Genomic DNA, 18,208 nt, shown 5'->3' on the forward strand with positions numbered 1-18,208 from the left:
AATCTTAGAATAAGGGGCTGCCCTTTCAAAACTGAGATGAGGAGAAACTTCTTCACTCAGAGGGTAGTAAATCTATGGAATTTGCTACCCCAGAGAGCAGTGGAAGCTGCGACATTAAATAAATTTAAAACGGAGATAGACAGTTTCCTAGCTGATAAGGGAATTAAGGGTTACGGGGAGTGGACAGGGATGTAGACGTGAGTCTAGGTTTGGATCAGCCATGATCCTATTGAATGGCGGAGCAGGCTCGAGGGGCCATATGGCCTACTCCTGCTCCTACTTCTTATGTTCTTAAGTTGTTATTAAAAGCTGTCCATAGTTAGACACTGGTTTAACAATATCACCTAGCTAGGAAATAAGAGAGTGATCTTTGGAGGGCAGAGATAATGCATGTTGTTGGGGCAGAGTAATACGAATTTTACTTTGCATTCACCCACAGATACAGTGCCCAGCTCAATAAGGCTCCTATTCATATGCTGTTAGAATACTTTAAAGTGGTTTACTAGGCAAGTCGAATGTGGAGAAAAGGGGAAGCTTTTAGTTTCTGTGTGAACAAAATGAGCTGAGCCATGAAAATCAGCACCAAGATCAGGGGTGCAGTTGCTAAGACATCACATAACGCAGTTTACTGCCAAGGCAGTCAGAACTATGAAGGCCTTAAGGCCACAAGTAGATAGAGGGTGGTCTAGGCATTACAGTACAATACACTTATGGGAGAGAGTTTGATGCCGAAAAGATTAGGACATGGTGTAAACACCTCAAGTCTTTTTCCACGTGACAGGCAGTGACTAGTGGGGTACCGCAGGGATCGGTCCTTGGACCCCAGCTATTCACAATATATATTATTGATCTAGACAAGGGAACTAGATGTAATATCTCCAAATTTGCAGATGACACAAAGCTGGGTGGGCGTGTGTGCTGTGAAAAGGATGCCGAGAAAATCCAGGATGATTTGGATATGTTGGGTGGTTGGGCAGAAACATGGCAGATGCAATATAGCGTGGATAAATGTGAGGTTGTCCACTTTGGTGGCAAAAACAGGAAGGCAGATTATTATCTAAATGGCAATAGATTGGGAGAAGGGGAAGTGCAACGAGACCTGGGTGTCCTTGTGCACCAGTCGCTGAAGGTAAGCATGCAGGTGCAGCAGGCGGTTAAGAAGGCAAATGGTATGTTGGCCTTCGTAGCGAGAGGGTTTGAGTACAGGAACAAGGATGTCTTGCTGCAGTTGTACAGGGCCTTGGTGAGACCACATCTTGAGTATTGTGCGCAGTTTTGGTCGCCTTATCTGAGGAAGGATGTTCTTGCCATGGAAGGAGTTCAGCGAAGATTCACCAGGCTGATACCTGGGATGGCAGGAATGACGTATGAGGAGAGATTGGGTCGATTGGGCTCGTACTCGCTGGAGTTCAGAAGAATGAGAGTTGATCTCATTGAAACTTATAAAATTCTGACAGGACTGGACAGACTAGATGCAGGAAGGATGTTCCCGATGGTCGGGGAGTCCAGAACCAGGGGACACAGTCTAAGGATAAAGGGTAGGCCATATAGGGCAGAAATGAGGAGGAATTTCTTCACCCAGAGAGTGATGAACCTGTGGAACTCTCTACCATAGAAGGCGGTGGAGGCCAGTTCATTAAATATATTCAAGAAGGAGTTGGATATATTTCTTAAGGCTAAAGGGATCAAGGGGTATGGGGAGAAAGCAGGGACCGGGTACTGAATTTGGATGATCAGCCATGATCGCATTGAATGGTGGAGCAGGCTCGATGGGCCGAATGGCCTACTCCTGCTCCTATCTTCTATGTTTCTATGTCTATGTTTCAAAGTGTGGCGTCAGCTTGATGGGAGTATGTGCAGCCCAAGGTAGCTGAATAGTATATGGGTAGAACCTGGCTTCAAAAGCTCAAGCGTTCTCACGGACAGTCGGAAGTCCTTGCACCTTAACGGCAGCCCAGGAGGATTGCAAGTCTGATCAGATTGTATGGACTTGGTGGAAGAAACAGGTTGTATTAAAGCTTGTTATAATACTGTTATTGGTCACGGTGTATTAAAGCTTGTTATTTTAAAACCACTCGGGCCTGAATTATTGTTGCAGGACAAGCAACCCTTTGTTGGAAATCTGTTAAGAAGCTAATTGATGGCAGCTGATCAGGTGCTGCTTAATTCACCAGCAACACCTGATCAGCACTCCGGATGCACCATACACATTTGAAAGGGCCTCTTCGGGGAAGTGGCGAGATGAGGGGGTCAGATAAAAAATGGAATGTATTCATATCTGCTCCACATAAAGTCGCCCCTTACTGTAGGACACCCCTTAGGACATTCTGCACCACAGCTTCCCACACTTGACATGCACACTGGGCCTTTTTTCTGTAAACCTTTTTTTCAAAAAAGGCACATCTTTAACGGCAGCCAGAAGCCCTTTAGAAACATAAAAACATAGAAAAATAGGAGCAGGAGTAGGCCATCTGGCCTTTCCAGCCTGCTCTGCCATTCAATATGATCATGGCTGATCCTCTATCTCAATACCATATTCCCGCTCTCTCCCCGTACCCCTTGAAGCCTTTTGTTTCTAGAAATCTATCTATCACCTTCTTAAATATATTCAGTGACTTGGCCTCCACAGCCTTCTGTGGTAGAGAATTCCACAGGTTCACCACCCTCTGTGTGAAGAAATTTCTCCTGATCTTTGTCCTAAATGTCCTACCCTGTATCCTGAGGCTGTGACCCCTCGTTGTAGACCCCCCAGCCAGGGGAAACATCCTCCCTGCATCCAGTCTGTCGAGCCCTGTCAGAATTTTATATGTTTCAATGAGATAAATTGACAGCTGCTGGTGCACATAGCTACGCCCCATGACTTCTCTGTTCTCCCAGCATGCCAGGATTTGGGAGTGCCAACAAAATATTTAAATGAGTTGACCTCCCATTATGGGGAGAGGTCGGTGTGTAGCCCTGCAGGTGAGGTCAGCACACGTGCACCAGGAAAGAGTGAGTGTCTCCTATTTTCCAGAACTGTTTCTCTCTGTGATTTACTTTCTCTTTTACTCTCTCTATCTCTGGTACTCCCCCACAATTCTCACTGTGTTTCTCTCTCACTGGGTGGTAAGGCTAATTGTAGCGTGCACGCTGCAGATAAAATTTCAAAGAACAATGATATGACAGAAAGCTCATTAGCATTCCAGGTTGGAGTCTCCTGTCAGTTATACAGCAATTTTTACAAATATCTTTCCACCCTGATAAAGATTTGCATTTAAAAGTATGACTTTGGATTTAACAATTCAAGTTTCCCAATGCAAATTTATCTTTGACATACTATTTAAAATGCAGTTTTAATTGCAACCTGTTTTTATTTTCCATGTTCTTTTATTTGTTGTCTTTCTTTTACACTTTCTATTTTTTCCTTCCTTCTTCTTGTAGTGTATGTACCTTTAAGGGGAGAACTACTTTTTACAGCTCCTGTATACTGTAGTACCGGCAGTGACCACACCTGTATATAACCCTGAGTAGGGATCTGTACAGTTAGTTTTAGAGTAACCCTCATCCAGTAAGCACCTGTTGATTGTTCCCTGCAGTCTCTTGTCAAATTATTGAAGGACAAACAACATCAAGATACACGGATTTAACACTTCTCCCTCATCCTTTTGTTCTTTTCTTTCTTCCAATACTTTCTTACACCTCTGTCTGTCATTTTTCTGCTCTTCCTTCTCTAGTTATTTCCGCCCTGCTCCCTCTTTTTCCTTCCTTATAGCCAGCACTATCACATTTCATCACACAATGCACGTGTTAAGCCAAGCTTCCATTTAAGAACATAAGAACGTAAGAAATAGGGGCAGGAGTAGGCCATTTGGCCCTTCTAGCCTGCTCTGCCATTCAATAAGATCATGACTGATCTACTACCTCGTCTCCACTTTCCCACCCGATCCCCATATCCCTTGAATCCCTTAATATCAAAAAATCTATCGATTTCTGCCTTGAATATACTCAATGACTGAGCCTCCACAGCTGTCTGGGGTAGAGAATTCCAAAGATTCACCACCCTCTGAGTGAAGAAATTTCTCCTCATCTCAGTCCTAAATGGCCGACCCCTTATTCTGAGACTGTGACCCCTGGTTCTAGACTCCCCAGCCAGGGGACACATCCTCCCTGCATCTACCCTGTCCAGCCCGGTAAGGATTTTGTATTTATTTGCAGTAGGAGTTATACATAACCCTCGCCCTGACCCAGCAATACTCCCCCTAGCCACCAGACCCAGAAAGATTCCCTCTATCCACCAATACTCCCCTCTATCCAATATTATGAATATGTACAAATTCATAAAAACCTATCCTTGATGCCAATATTAAAATAGATGAAAATATTGTTTTAGAAAGAATTAGGTACCTGAAAATAGGTAAGGCTGCCAGTCTGGATGATATCCACCCGAGGATACTCAAGGAGATGGGACAGGTGCTGTGAAAACTCCTTGCCCGTATCTTTAATAGCTCGCTGGAGTCTGTGACTGTTACCTTAGACTGGAAGGAGGCTAACATAGTTCCAATCTTTAAAAAGGAGGATAAGGCAGATCCAGGTAAATATAGGCCCATTAGCTTGACATCTGTAATAGGGAAGATGCTTAACGGCATCATTAGGGATGTACTATATGACACCGTAGACAGAGAAGGTCATATCAGGGACATCCAACATGGCGACTGAAATTTGATTGTACTTTTTGAAGAAGTCACCAGATCGTTGATGAGGGAAATGCAGAGATATTGTCTTCCTGAAATTTCAGAAACATTTGGATAAGATACCGCATTAAATCTTCTGGAAATAATGGTAATCTACAACAATGGATTGAAAACTGGCTGAAAGCCCATAGGCAGAAAGTAGATGTAAATGGATTTAGATCTGCCATTGCTATTTACTATTTTCATTAATGATCTAAATGTAGGTTTTGGAGGAATGATCTGCAAGTTTGCAGATAATACCAAGATATGTGCATGGGTCATGGCTGTAGAAGATGCTCGACTACTATAAGTAGATTTAGATGCACAGAAAGTTTAGGCCTGTGACTCGCAAATGACGTTTAACTTACAAAAGTGCATTGCTATGCATGTGGGCAGGTTAAATGCTGAATACGCATACAGCCTTCAGGGAAAAGCACTAAGGCCGGTGGTGAAAGAAAGAGATCTGGGCGTTCAAGTGCATAAATCACATAAATCTCTAAAGATTCATAGCCAAAGCCATGAGCATTTGCAGAACACATACTGTGCTATGGTGTATTTAAAGGAAATTAATTATAAATAAAACATATTATTTTACACTTGAACAGTGCCTTGGTTAGGCCTCACTTAGAAGGCTATGTAGTAATCTTCTCGCAGAGTGTGTGAAATTGCAAAGAAAGACTTGTATTTATATAGCGCCTTTCACGACCACCGGACGTCACAATGCGTTTTGCAGCCAACGAAGTACTTTTTTTTTAAAGTGTAGTCACGGTTGTAATGGGATATTGCAAAGGCTACAGAGGAAGGTTACAAGATTAATTCCCAGTCCAAAAAGTGTTATTTACCCAGAAAGGCTCAAAGAGCTGAGTCTCTATAATTTAGAGAAGTGTAGACATGGGGGTGATTTGATTGAGATTTATAAGATGAGGAAGAAATTCGATTGTTTTTGTGTCGACAAATTGTTTCAACTAAATAGATTAGGGTAGGTCCAGGGGTGTCACACTCCCATGTTACGTAAGGACAGAATTAAGTTGGATGTTAGGAGGATCCTCTTTTCCCAGAGAATAGGGGGCCTGTGGAATAGGCTGCCGGCTCATGCAGTGAACGCTGATTCACAGAATGACTTCAAGCGAGAGCTGGACCTGTTTCTGGCTGGGGTGGAGATATCCTTCTACTAGAGTTAGGTACCGTGTAATGTCAATCAGGCCCAGAGTGGTCTCCCAGACTAGTTTTGATCACCTCAGAGGGGAATTTTTCAGATTTCTTTCATCCTAATCGGCCTGGGTTTTTATGTTTATCTCCTCTCCCCGGAGATTACATGGCTTCCGGGTTGGATGGGGAGTGTATTGTATTGTGATGTACAAGGCCTTGCAGTTGTGTGGAACTGGTTGGATGGACCAATAGATATTTTCCTGTCTGTCATCTTTCATGTGTACATATATCCATTCTGGATGGAAAATCCAGTCGGACATGTGAACAGTGACAGCCGGCAAAAGACCCTCAAGTTCATCCAGCCTGTCACCCACAAATGTGATGTCTTGTGCATCACAATATATCCCCCACCCCACCCGGAATCCATTTTTATGGCACTTACATAGTGCCTTTCATGACTTGAGTATGAAGCTCCTGCTATCCTCCATTCATTGATTCCTGATATGTGATCCTGGCAGGCGGCAGTGTAAAATGTATGGTATATACTTAATTAATTAAAATGAAACAAACAGTTCTGATCTTGCTTCTTCGACCCTCCAGATACAAGTTAACAAGAAGTATATTATGCACTAATGAGAGCTTAACGCAGCTCTGAAAGTAATTGGGCTAGATTTTAACAGCCCTGAGGAGGCGGGTTTGGAGGCGGGACTGCTGAGAAAATCAAAAAGAATGGGAGCTGGTCCTGAACCCGCTCCCAACCCGCCTCCAACCAATCTTCCCGAGAGTTGCGTCCCCGATTTGCACAGGGACCCGACTCCTTGCAGCGGGAAGAGGATTATAGCCACTTAACTGCCTGTTAACAGGTAGTTAACAGGCAGTTAAGAGGCTTTTTCTAATTTTGAGACTTCTGCTGCGGGCTTCCCGACATCGGGGAATCCCGCTAGGGTAGGTGAGCTATGCTGTGGGTCTGTTGTAATGTTTGTGTACAGATGACAGCTGCAGAAGTGGTGTGAAGGATGCAATGGGACACTGGTGAGTATCAGAGGTAAGGAAATGTTGGGAACGTCATTTTTAAAGTGTTTAGATTTTACTGCAGGTGACAAGCTTTCAAGTGTTTGTGTGGCCTCACCTCATTAGAAGTGATAGATTGCTTCTGTACACTCACCTGCAGCTGCCATCGGTTTTATCCTAAGGAGAGAGTCATTGGAGAGCCTGGGTGAAAGGGCTCACCTTTGTACAGTGATTGTCAGTGTTTGACAGCATCTCAATGCTGTCAAACACTGTCAAAAATAAATGTTTGATGTCCCTTTAAGAAAACCGGCAGATGAAGCGTCATCAACTGACATCATCTGGCAGTGGCTTTCCCTTAATTCGGCCGGCAAGCCTGCAGAGTGGGCTTAACAAGGACAATCAGGGAAAAATAGTGTCTGTGTGTCGGACGTCACTGGGGGTGGGACTAGAACCCGGCAGCCCATTGTGTTTAAATACCATGGGGAGGGGGGGGAGGAATTTTAACTCCTGGGTGGGAAAGCAGCCCAGCGAGTGGCTGGTCTGTCTGGGAGCAGCAGCAGGAGTCCCAGCCATTTTTAACGGGTTTCATTAATGTACCACTTCCTGACCATAATGGCTGGGAAATTGGCAGGAAGCGGCTGACCGGCTACTAAATTAGGGTGACCATATTTTCTACACCACATCCGGGGGACACACAGGGTGGGAGCACAGCAAAGTAGCTAGGACAGAAAATGTAGGTTGTGCAGCATAGCGAGGCAGAATTTTTTTAGTAGCACATAGACACTACAAATGCAAAACAATTTCCACGGAAGTGACTTCACACCACTGAAGAGCATTCAGACACCGTTTATAAATAATACAATAACACTGCTCAGTCCATTGACCTGAAACTGTGATTATGTCTAAGAAGGCTGCACGTAGAAAGATTGTGGAGGACACCATCACCATGATCATTAACAAGGAGATAACCCTGGAAATTCAGAACCATGGGGCAATAGAGCACGTGGAGGAGAGTAAGATCAGAGGTCTTCTGAAAACCTCATAGCTAGTGACTTCTTCTGCTTTTCATTCTATATTTCCTTATTCACTCACTCACTCGCTCCCAAAGATATAAACTGCACTGTTCCAAAATTTAAGTTGTAGTATGTCCTGCTGGAAAACGTATGCGCATGATAAGCAATTAAAGAGATATAATATTTTCTGGAGACATAGCATGTATCCTCTGTCATGGTGTAACAGTTGAGAGGAAAGTCTTTGTAGTTGGCAAACTTTGGTCATCTACTCGGTACAGGAATGCACAGGCTAAACTTTCCTTGGCAGACCTGCTTCATGTCAGCTTGTTCCAGTTGGCATTACTCTTGCCTCTGAGTCAAAACTTAAGGTTGTGGATTCCAGCCCCACTATAAACTTGAGTATATAATCCAACACTGAAAATTCATTGCAGTACTGAGGGAGAGCTGCAATGTTGGAGGTGCTGTCTTTCAGCTGAGATGTTAAATTATGACCTGCCTGACTGATCAGGTGGACAGAAATGATCCCATGGCACTATTTGAAGTTCTTCTGGTGCCCTCTCAATCAAAAACTGGTCAATTATTAATTTGCTGTTTGTGGGACCCATCTGTGTGCAAATTGACTGCTGTGTGTGCCCGTATAACAGTCACTGCCTTTAAAGTAACCTGCTAGCTGTAAATTGTTTTGATACGGCCCGAGAAGGTGAGAAAGCACAATGTAAATACAAGTTCTTTCTTTCTTTCCGCTTTCCTGAAGCTATTAAACTTTTTCCTTGTCTGCTGTCTTGTGCTTTGGAGTTGGGTATGGCATTAACCTGTTGGGTCACCTCCTCTCAAGCAGAGTGCTCACTCCTTCTGATGATACACACCTCTGGTCACTCCTTAAATCTTTTACAAAAGGTAGTCAATATGTAAATATTTTCCAGCCATCTGTACTTGTCTCCAGCAAAATGTTCTGGCCGACAATACTCTCATTGACCAGCAAGAAATGCCATCCCTTTAAATAGCTGACCATAATGCTCCAAATCCTATTGAGAGTGAGCTTTGACTGGTAGGCTTAATCCCTCATTATAAACATTTAATTTGATGGACTTCAGAAAACTGTGTAAAACATACCCTTATTTGTACACTGAAAGAATAATAACATCCTCTAACCTCAAAATTGATGGTAGATGCACAAAAGGCTAAACGAGCGCAATGTGTGAAAACTTGCACCTTGGGGAAGCTTGCAATCAGGAACGACCTCTGGTTCTTTTTCTGCTGCTGTTGTTCTGGGACTGTGCTAAAATGTTTCCACATTGCTGCTTGACATTAAAAAAGGCTTCAGTAACTTCCTGAATAGACCAGTGCACGATTTAGTCACTCACTCCTCAGATCTCCCCTGTGTTTGCTTGCAATGAATCTTTTGCACAGAAGCTGACCACAATGGTGACCTTACCTGCAAGAGGTAAGACAATGCAGACACTGACGGCCTTTTCAGATCTTCTACCAATAAATGGCTGATCTTTATGATGGTGTGGAGATGCCGGAGTTGGACTGGGGTGGACAAATGTAAGAAGTCACGCAACACCAGGTTATAGTCCAACAGCTTTATTTGAAATCTGAACCTGATGATGTATTGTTTCTCTTTCAGGCCAATGTAGCTGACTTGATTATTTTCACACTGTAGACATGAGAGGGAAACGAAGAGCAACGTAAACACCAGATAATCTCCGTTTAAGTGCTTTGCTCTGGGATTTGTATAGAATATTTCAGTTTAATCTCCCATTTCTGCTATTATCACTGAGAGGAAATCTCTCTGCAGCATCTAATATCTATGAGAATTGAGAGAGTTTGGCAGTAAATGCAGCGGTTTTACCTGTAGCAAAACGCAGTGATGAGTATGAGAGAAAGACCGATGGGAAGAAATTCAGACAATCATGTAGAGGCGGAAGAAACTTGAATAAGGTAATGGAGTGCCCAGGGGATAGGGAAGATGAAAATCCAGTTGATTGTTTAGTGAGCAGAAGGAAATGTATATTCCATTAATGTTCAAAAAATAGCCTCTCAGTGGCAATGAAACTTATAAACCATGCTATAGAATTCCTTGGTAAACTGTTATATCTACAGTCAAGGTCTCTTGAGTCGAATTGATGTCAGATACTCGAAATTGCTAAGAAACTTAGTACAAAAACATCCGTAGATTTGATATTACTCTGTGAGTTTTAGAGTCCTGGAGGGAAACAGTCATTGATGTTAGTACGTCTAGTATACCTATGAGTTGTTTAATTACTTCCTACAACTCCACTTCTTCCAACTCCACTCTTCCATCACTGTCCTGAGACCAGGTTCATGATACACATCTCTGGTCACACAGCTGATCCTTAAATCTTTTACAAAAGTACAGTCAATATGATACGACAGTAGCACTGAAAATGAAACGTCAATCCTAATGAGAAAAAAAGTAGAAATTCCAGCAAAGTTTCTCTCTTTTTCTTTTTCTGTTTCCTGTCTGCTCTCTCTCTCTCTCAGGCAGATTTTATGCTCCTGATGCAGAGCTTCACACAACGTGGACACACTAAAATCAACGATTCAAAATTGTGTGGGTATACTGACCCCTCAGCGAATCCCTGATATGTACTCCTGTTGCTTGATGCCCTGTTCCAGCAGTCCTAATTCGTAACATTTACCTGTTTGTCTTCAACTGGTGAGATCATTTCCACCAGTGTGATTCAGGTGTGTGGGGTGGGGTGGGGAAATGGCACAATGTTCCATTTGACAAGCTCCCTACTGCGTTTTTGCAATGCAGATCCTCGGGACTCAAGCTTTTGGCACACGTATCGAATGCGTCACTGACCCTCCGCATCCCCAAATTTCTCCCCCATTAACCTAAGTATTTGAGCTGTTCATTTCACTAACACAAATATGCACATGTGCACCATACAGTGGACCAGGGCACCATCCCTAACTATCCTCTGCACAAGCTCAACTACTGCAGAAACTTCATTTTTCTATTTTCTGCTACCTTGCTCTGCACCAGCACCAGAACCTCTCTGGGCAAGGTTGAGATGAAGTGGCAGCAATTTATTTCCCTATAAATGACCTTTGGATATAGGTTGAGTGTTTTGATTCCAATGCTTCCCCTTGGTGGCAGACTGTAGTGAATGTATTTCAGAGCCTATATTTGAGCTCCTTCTTGCTGCTTCCCAGTGGAATGAGTAAGTCAGATGCTGTGGTGCGACCGTTGGAGTTACTTGGGGTTCAGGTGGTCCTGTACCTCCTATGCTGGAGACTGAAAGGCTGCTCCAAATGTTTCTACCATATCTGAAGCTGTGGTGGCTAGCTGGCCTTGCTTTCTTTCTGGTACACCTTCTGTTGCTTGAGCAGCTGAACTAAATGGCCCAAAGTTGCCCCGGCAGATGACAGCTATGCTTACTCCAAGTATCTGATGTAAAGTCTGTGGGTTGTGCAGTTAATAAATACACAGACTTCAGAAGTAACAAACAAACAGGTCTTTACTATTCGAAGGTCCGGGTGAATCTGCCCCAGCAATCCTGCCACAACACTTATATACTGGTGTGGTCACTATCGGTATTACAGTATACAGAAGCCAAACAAATAGTGCCACACCTAAAGTAGTTCTCTTAAAGGTGAACGGTTACATACAATAGTTTCCTTAAAGGTAGACGGGTACATACACTACAATCCTCCCTTTTTAGCTTTCAACATACTAAGTCCCCGTTAAACATACATATCTTCAACTTCCTATAAACCAAATTACAGATATAATCTCGGTGGAGTCAATGTCATATAAAACAATTTACAGATATAATCTCGGTGGGAACAGTTCACAGGTTCAGTCTCTGCGGAAACAGTTCATAGATTCAGTCTCTGATCTTGACTCGTTCCGAACAACATTTCTTTGGTGTAGCTGGTTCACCTGGCTAGCGTGACTCCTCCATAGCCTTTTTCTTGACGTAACGGCTTGAACTTTCGTCCTGTTGAACCAGCAGTGCGGACTTTTACAACCAACTGGCTGTCTTGACATTTTCCAGTTTTTCAACTAATTTAGCTCCTTTCGTAGTGTCCCGCCTGAGATGGTAGAAGTGCTAATATTTTAGACAGTTTTATCTTCTGCTTCTTCTTTTTCTTTTCTGCCTTTTTGAAACTCTCGGAGCTCCTTTCTCGGCTGCCAGCTGTAGCGCCACCAACTCTCTATGTTCCTTAGACCTTAAGTGCTTCATCCGGATTTCAGCACTTTGGGAGTTTTCATCACAAGCTGGGCAGACCACATCCTCGTAATATTCAGTGTCACTCAACAGGTCATGGTAATATTCGGGTTCGTCCTGAGTTAGGCCAGCGAGAGAGCCTTCTTCTTCCTCCTCACCTGTCTGGACATTAGCTGACGGTGGTTCCTTCCCTAGACATCTTTCTTGAAAAGACTTCTTCATGCATTCATATTCATCCCGCTCTTCCTGGGTTATCTGCCATTCCTTCACGACGGACCTCATTTGTGAGTTCAATACCTTCCCTTCCATCGGGAATTGCGTTATCAGGCTATTTAATCCTTCTACTGAAGTAACGGTTTCCACATTCTTCTGTTCGCCTTGACGTGATTCAACGTACTTTTGGCATCCTTGTAAAATTTGTGTTGCCACCTCAGCTATCTCCGTGACTTTTGAGAGCTCCGAACTCGTTCTCCCTGAAGATTGAAGCTCGTGTTCAGATTGTTCCCCTTGCAGAGTCTTGTCCTTCAGCATATGAAGGAGTTGGCTGACCGTTAACTCTTCCCTGGGAACACGGTGGATCAGAGTCTTCTCCATTTCATCCACCTTTTCCTACAATACTTCCACCTTCTGTTCCTCTTGAACTTTGGCTTTCAGCGCTCAGAAAAGTTGCGCCCTGATGCTCTCTAGTTCATGTTCAGGGACCATTCTTACAGTCTCTGAGTTTCTTACAGTTTCCTTTTCTTCCACTGAAAGGATTCCCAGTTGAATCTGTTCTTCAAGTTGTTGAACCTCAGTCATTGCCGCCTCATATTTGTCTTGGGTGTCCTTCAATGTTTTTATGAGTTCTTGGACATCCTGTCTTTCATGCTCTGCCATGTTTTTCACCTCTAATTTCTCATCTATGGATGGAACTTCTACCGATGAGTCTGTCTTGGCCTTGAGCTCATCAAGAATTTCCTGCAGCCTTTGGACTTCTTGCTCATGTTCAACCTTTAGTTGTTCATATGCTTCTACTGAAACTAGCTTTTCGGAGGTTGCCGAGTTAACCCCCTCCAGAATTGTAGCCTGGGCCTGTTCATACTGTTCTTTTAACTTCTCACACTCTGCTTGTAAGGAGTCGTAGAGAAGAACTGGAATAAAATCCTGGCTTCCTGAAGATTCCTCTTCCTTTGGTTCGTTCTGTAAATATTCTAGTTCCTGAACAGCATCAGGGGAATGTGATTGGTATTTGGCCACGATGGCTCTATGGTCGCTCTCTGCTTGAGCTAGCTGTCTCTGTTGTCTTTCCAGGTTCTCCCATTCGGTGTCCCAGAACTTTTCCATATTTTTCATCTCTTGTACGAGACGGTCACTCAACTGTTCTAATTGTTGTCGTACTTTGACATAAGTTTGCGTCCGAGCTCGGTGTTCTTCCGTCGTGGATGAATCCTTTGCTTGAACAGGCTCAGAATTCTCTGTCAACCTGGAGTTCTGCTCTGCAGCTTTATTCTTCTTGGTACCATAAGTCCTTCTGCATGTCTTCGTTTTCTTCCCCATCATCGGCAAGTCCCTTTTAGCCTTGTCTTCCATATTCGAATTGGTCTTATCATCATCCATTTCAGAATCTGAGCTAATAGCTTGCACCGAGTCCTCCCTCATTATGGCTTTTAGGTAATGCCATTCCATGTCTATTTTCTTAATCCACTCCTGTCCTAGAAGTGGTGGTCCTCCCCCAGGTAATACGTACAAGTTCATTCTTGGGTGTTCTTTACCCCTATCTCTCACCTTGACTCTTATTTTCCCCACGGGGTATACGTTATGCCCCGTGTATGTCTGTAATACGAACTTGGTATTTCTTAAAGGTATGTGAGAGAATAGCTGGTGGTAGTCCCTTCGGTTGATGACTGATAGAGCTGATCCAGTGTCCAGCTCCATTCTTACTTGGACTCCAGCTATTTTTAGTATGACCCAGATGGTCTGTAGATCCGTTTCTTTACCCACATTGTGGATTCTCAGACTACCCAGCTCCTGGTTGTTTGGGTCTGAGTCTGAATTCTGTTCGTCTGAACTCTTCTCAGCCACCTTGTGTACCTTGTTGTACTTTTCTTGTGGTGGCTTCCTTTGATTGTTGGTCTTTTTCCCGGACCGGCATACCTTCACGATGTGACCCAGTTTGCCACATTTCCTACACTCTTGGTTCTTAAACCAGCATTGACTCTGGTCATGCGTTGTCTTTCCACAACGGTAGCATTTTGTTGTGCTTGAAGTAATTTGGTCCACCCCGAGTGCCGCCGCCTTTAGTTGCATTTCCGCCGTTCCTTTCGCTGCGGCTTCATGCGATGCAGCTATAAGGACAGCCCTGTCCAGTGTGAGGTCGTTCTCTTCCAGTAGTCGCTTCTGCGTCCCTTCTTTGGACAATCCGCATACGAACTTGTCCCGCAGCGCTTCTGTCAGATTCCCTCCGAACTGGCAGTATTTCGCTAGCCTACGCAGTTCGACCAAGTATTCCGCATTGCTTTCGTCTTTCTTCTGCGTTCTTGCGTAGAATTTGAATCGTTCAGCCAGCATCAACGGTGTGGGGTTCAAGTGGTCCTTCAGCACAGCCACAATCTCTTCGAAGGTCTGATCCGCTGGTTTATTTGGTGCTATTAGATGCTTCAAGAGCCCGTATGTTTTTGCCCCCATTGAGTTTAGCAATGTTATCGCGTTGTCGTCTTCCTCTATTTTGTTGGCTTCACAATAGATCTCTATGCGTTCCACATACGTGGCCCAGTCTTCTATTTCAGAATTAAAATCGTTAATATTCCCTCTCTTAGGCATCTTTCTTCCCTTGGGAGCAGCACCAGTATTTCTTTAAGTATTCTTATTTATTTGTTTATTTCTAAGATGGCGGTTTTCCCGCGAAAATGGCGGTTTCCCGCTCTTCCTTTCTCTCCCCGCCCCCTTCAATGGCGGTTTCCCGCTTCTGTCGTCTCCTCCGCCTAATGGCGGCTTCCCGCGTTTCTTCCTGGTGGAAGGGGTACGCTTTCCCCACAGCGGACAGGTTCAGCCGCTGGGCTGGCTCTCGCACAGCTCCCCTTACTCGGCTCTGTCTTTTCCTCCCGCCCGCACGGCTCTACCGGCGCTGGGTACACCCCGTTAACGGAGGACAGTTCAGCCGCTGGACTGGCTCTCGCGCAGCCTCTCTCTCCGTACCCGGCTCTGTCGCTCTCTCTCCCGCACGTTCGGTTCTACCGGCCCTGGGTGCCCCGTTGGTGAAGAACAGTTCAGCCGCTGGACTGGCTCTTGCACAGTCTCTCTCCCCTTGCTCGGCTCTGTCTCTCCCTCTCCTGCTCATTCGGTTCTACCGGCTCTGGTTACCCCGTTGGTGGAGGACAGCTCAGCCGCTGGACTGGCTCTCGCGCAGTCTCTCTCCCCTTGCTCGGCTCTGTCTCTTAAAGGTGAACGATTACATACAGTAGTTTCCTTAAAGGTAGACGGGTACATACACTACATCTGACAGTTGCTAAGCCATCCCTTGCCATGTCCAGTGACCTGTGTGGGAATACACCTCGGAGCAGCAGTGAGGTTTGTAGAGCCCTGTGTAATAACTCTCTCAGTTAGATCCCTCAGCATCTTGAAGCCAGACAAGGGAGCCTGCTGTACATTAGACTGCAAGGCCTCCATACTGTATTGATTTCTTTGTGAGTTCAATGACGAGACATTTATGAAAGAGAATGAGTTTTAATCTAAAGTATGTTCAAACCTTTTATACAGCTTTTACAGGAGACATTATGCTGTGATGCATCTAGAATGAAACTGAAACTAAACTAGACTGCCTTGCTTGTCTCGGTCACATGACCTCTGCTGGTCAGGCACAAGCAATCAATACATGCAATCATGCTGGTAGGCATCATAATCGAACAGGCAAATAACATCACTATTTGCTGATATCATTACACATACCGGTAGTGACGGTATTCTTGAGAGACATTCCCACTGCACAAAGGACTCTGTTATAAAAGCCCGTGGAGGGGCCATGTGCTCTCTGAGGTTCTGATAATCGGATGTGCACACCTGGACAAGTGCTGGCAGTGGACTCGTCCACAGTCAGTGCTGAAACTTGCAGAGAGTTTTGAGCAATCTCAAATAAATCTGTAAGATGATCATGGTCCATCTTTTAAGCTGTCAATATGCCAAGACTTTCTGACCCTACACAGTCTGAACCCCTTGGTTCGGCAGCTGATGAAGGATTCAATTTGCCCTCAGGGCAGCCAGGTTCCTGCTCTTCAACTGCCATCTGCACTTGCTCTCCTGACTTATTTTCAGCCCGTCACCCAGTTCCCCCACCTCAAGCTAATTATTTTAATCTTCTGGAGTGGATGTACCTGTGTTGATGCTTGTAACAATAGAAGGACTATTGTAAGGGATGTGAGGTGCTAACTTCTTCTGTGACACTGTGAGGGGAGAGCATGTGTTAGAATGCTGGCTGCATAACAACACTTCAAATATTACTTATATGGTAATATATTGTATTCTATTGTTGTGCTTGTGAGTATGCCTGAGTGATGATGAATGAGTAGACAGAGCAGAAAGAACATGATTAGGAGTCCTGGCCTTGGTAGAGGACTTTGAGCTCATCTCGTCCCACTCTCAATCCCAAGGGATTCCAGGGTTGCTTCTTTGAAGACACTTTATAAGTAGTGCAAGATTCAACTCCAGTTTGGGGCTGTTCCCTCTGTGATGAGCTGATTTTTCTTATAAGCAGAAAAATGGAATTGAGATGTTAGAATGGTCAGGAGCACATAAAGTGCTTATCGTGCAGCTAGGTTTTGTTGGAAAATCATTAAGATGCCAATGTAACAAGTGTTTCAATTGAAGGGATAATTACAGTCCTAGCCCTTTTGGGCTATCCCAGATCAGGCGTATTCAACTTAAGTTAGAGATAGCCAAATTCCATAAGACGTTTAAATGGGTCTAAAGGTTCAGGCTATCTCTCCCTAAAGGAACGGAACAACGGAAGATATTACCGTGCTCCAGATAGTACTTTTACTAAGTTGAACTAGACTGTAACCTTCCGGATATTATGAGGGTCTGGAATACCCCCCAGAATTATGCAACTCCTTACAAAAGAGTGTACAGAATTGTGGGTTCATGAGTCTATACAGAATTACTCTTTGAGACAATTCAAAAATAGTTTTATTTAAGAGCCGACATTCAGTTAACATCTGTTGAATCAGTCACAACAGTAACTATTCAAAATACAGTTCGCTCACATTTCTTATTTCTCAGAGATCCTTATTCTCAAATCTTTACTTTGTTATATTGCTTATTTCTTACTTATTTCTAAATCCAGAACATCCACCAAAATCAATCACTTTGACTTCCCGAGACTCATAGTTAAAGACTTACAGAGATGCCTGTGAAGAGTTGAGAAACACTTTGCCTGTTCAGCGAGCCCTGACTTTCTGTTAAAAAGGTCTTATTTTTATACCCTTTTGGCAGTGGTTTCTCCTTTGATGTTCTCTGCTGATATTAGCTAATTGTCTTTATTGATACCTCTTTCAAATGCTTTCTATCTTACTATCAATTCAACTATTGCATGCATAATTATTTCTCTACCTTTAGGAGTTCCAAAAACCATCATAAAAACAATGACAGTTATGGTTTATGTTTGATGTCATTCCTACAAAATGCTTTCATTCAATTCTTAATATTGGCTTTACTGGTTTTTTGCAGACATTGTGATTCCATTCTGCTCCAAGTTTAATACAAACACAATGCAATTGCTTGGTGTCTCTATTGAAGTCATATTTTGAAAGCCTTCTTGTTGGTATTATATTTACAATTTGTAAATCAAACCACTTTAACTCTGTGTTTACTTGTTTTCTAACTATCTCTATTGGTTGCATATTTAATCGTGTTTCCTGTCATCCAAGTTTAACATAAAACTATTTGACCAGCAGGTGTTTCTTTACTTGATGTCATATTTCAAAGGCACATGCCTCTTTTAATGTTTGTATTCCTGTTTTACGTGTTAATTTATAACACCTTAAACTGGGTCTCTCATTGTGTTCGTTGCAAACCATAGACTTTTCGGAAGCGCCAATGGTTTGCTTCAATCTTTCATTGTTTTAGAATGTTTAACTAATTCCCATTTCAA

The sequence above is a fragment of the Somniosus microcephalus genome, chromosome 1 (genome assembly GCF_052327205.1).
Source record: "Somniosus microcephalus isolate GS21.2 chromosome 1, FLI_Smic_1.0, whole genome shotgun sequence".
Taxonomy (NCBI): Eukaryota; Metazoa; Chordata; class Chondrichthyes; order Squaliformes; family Somniosidae; genus Somniosus; species Somniosus microcephalus.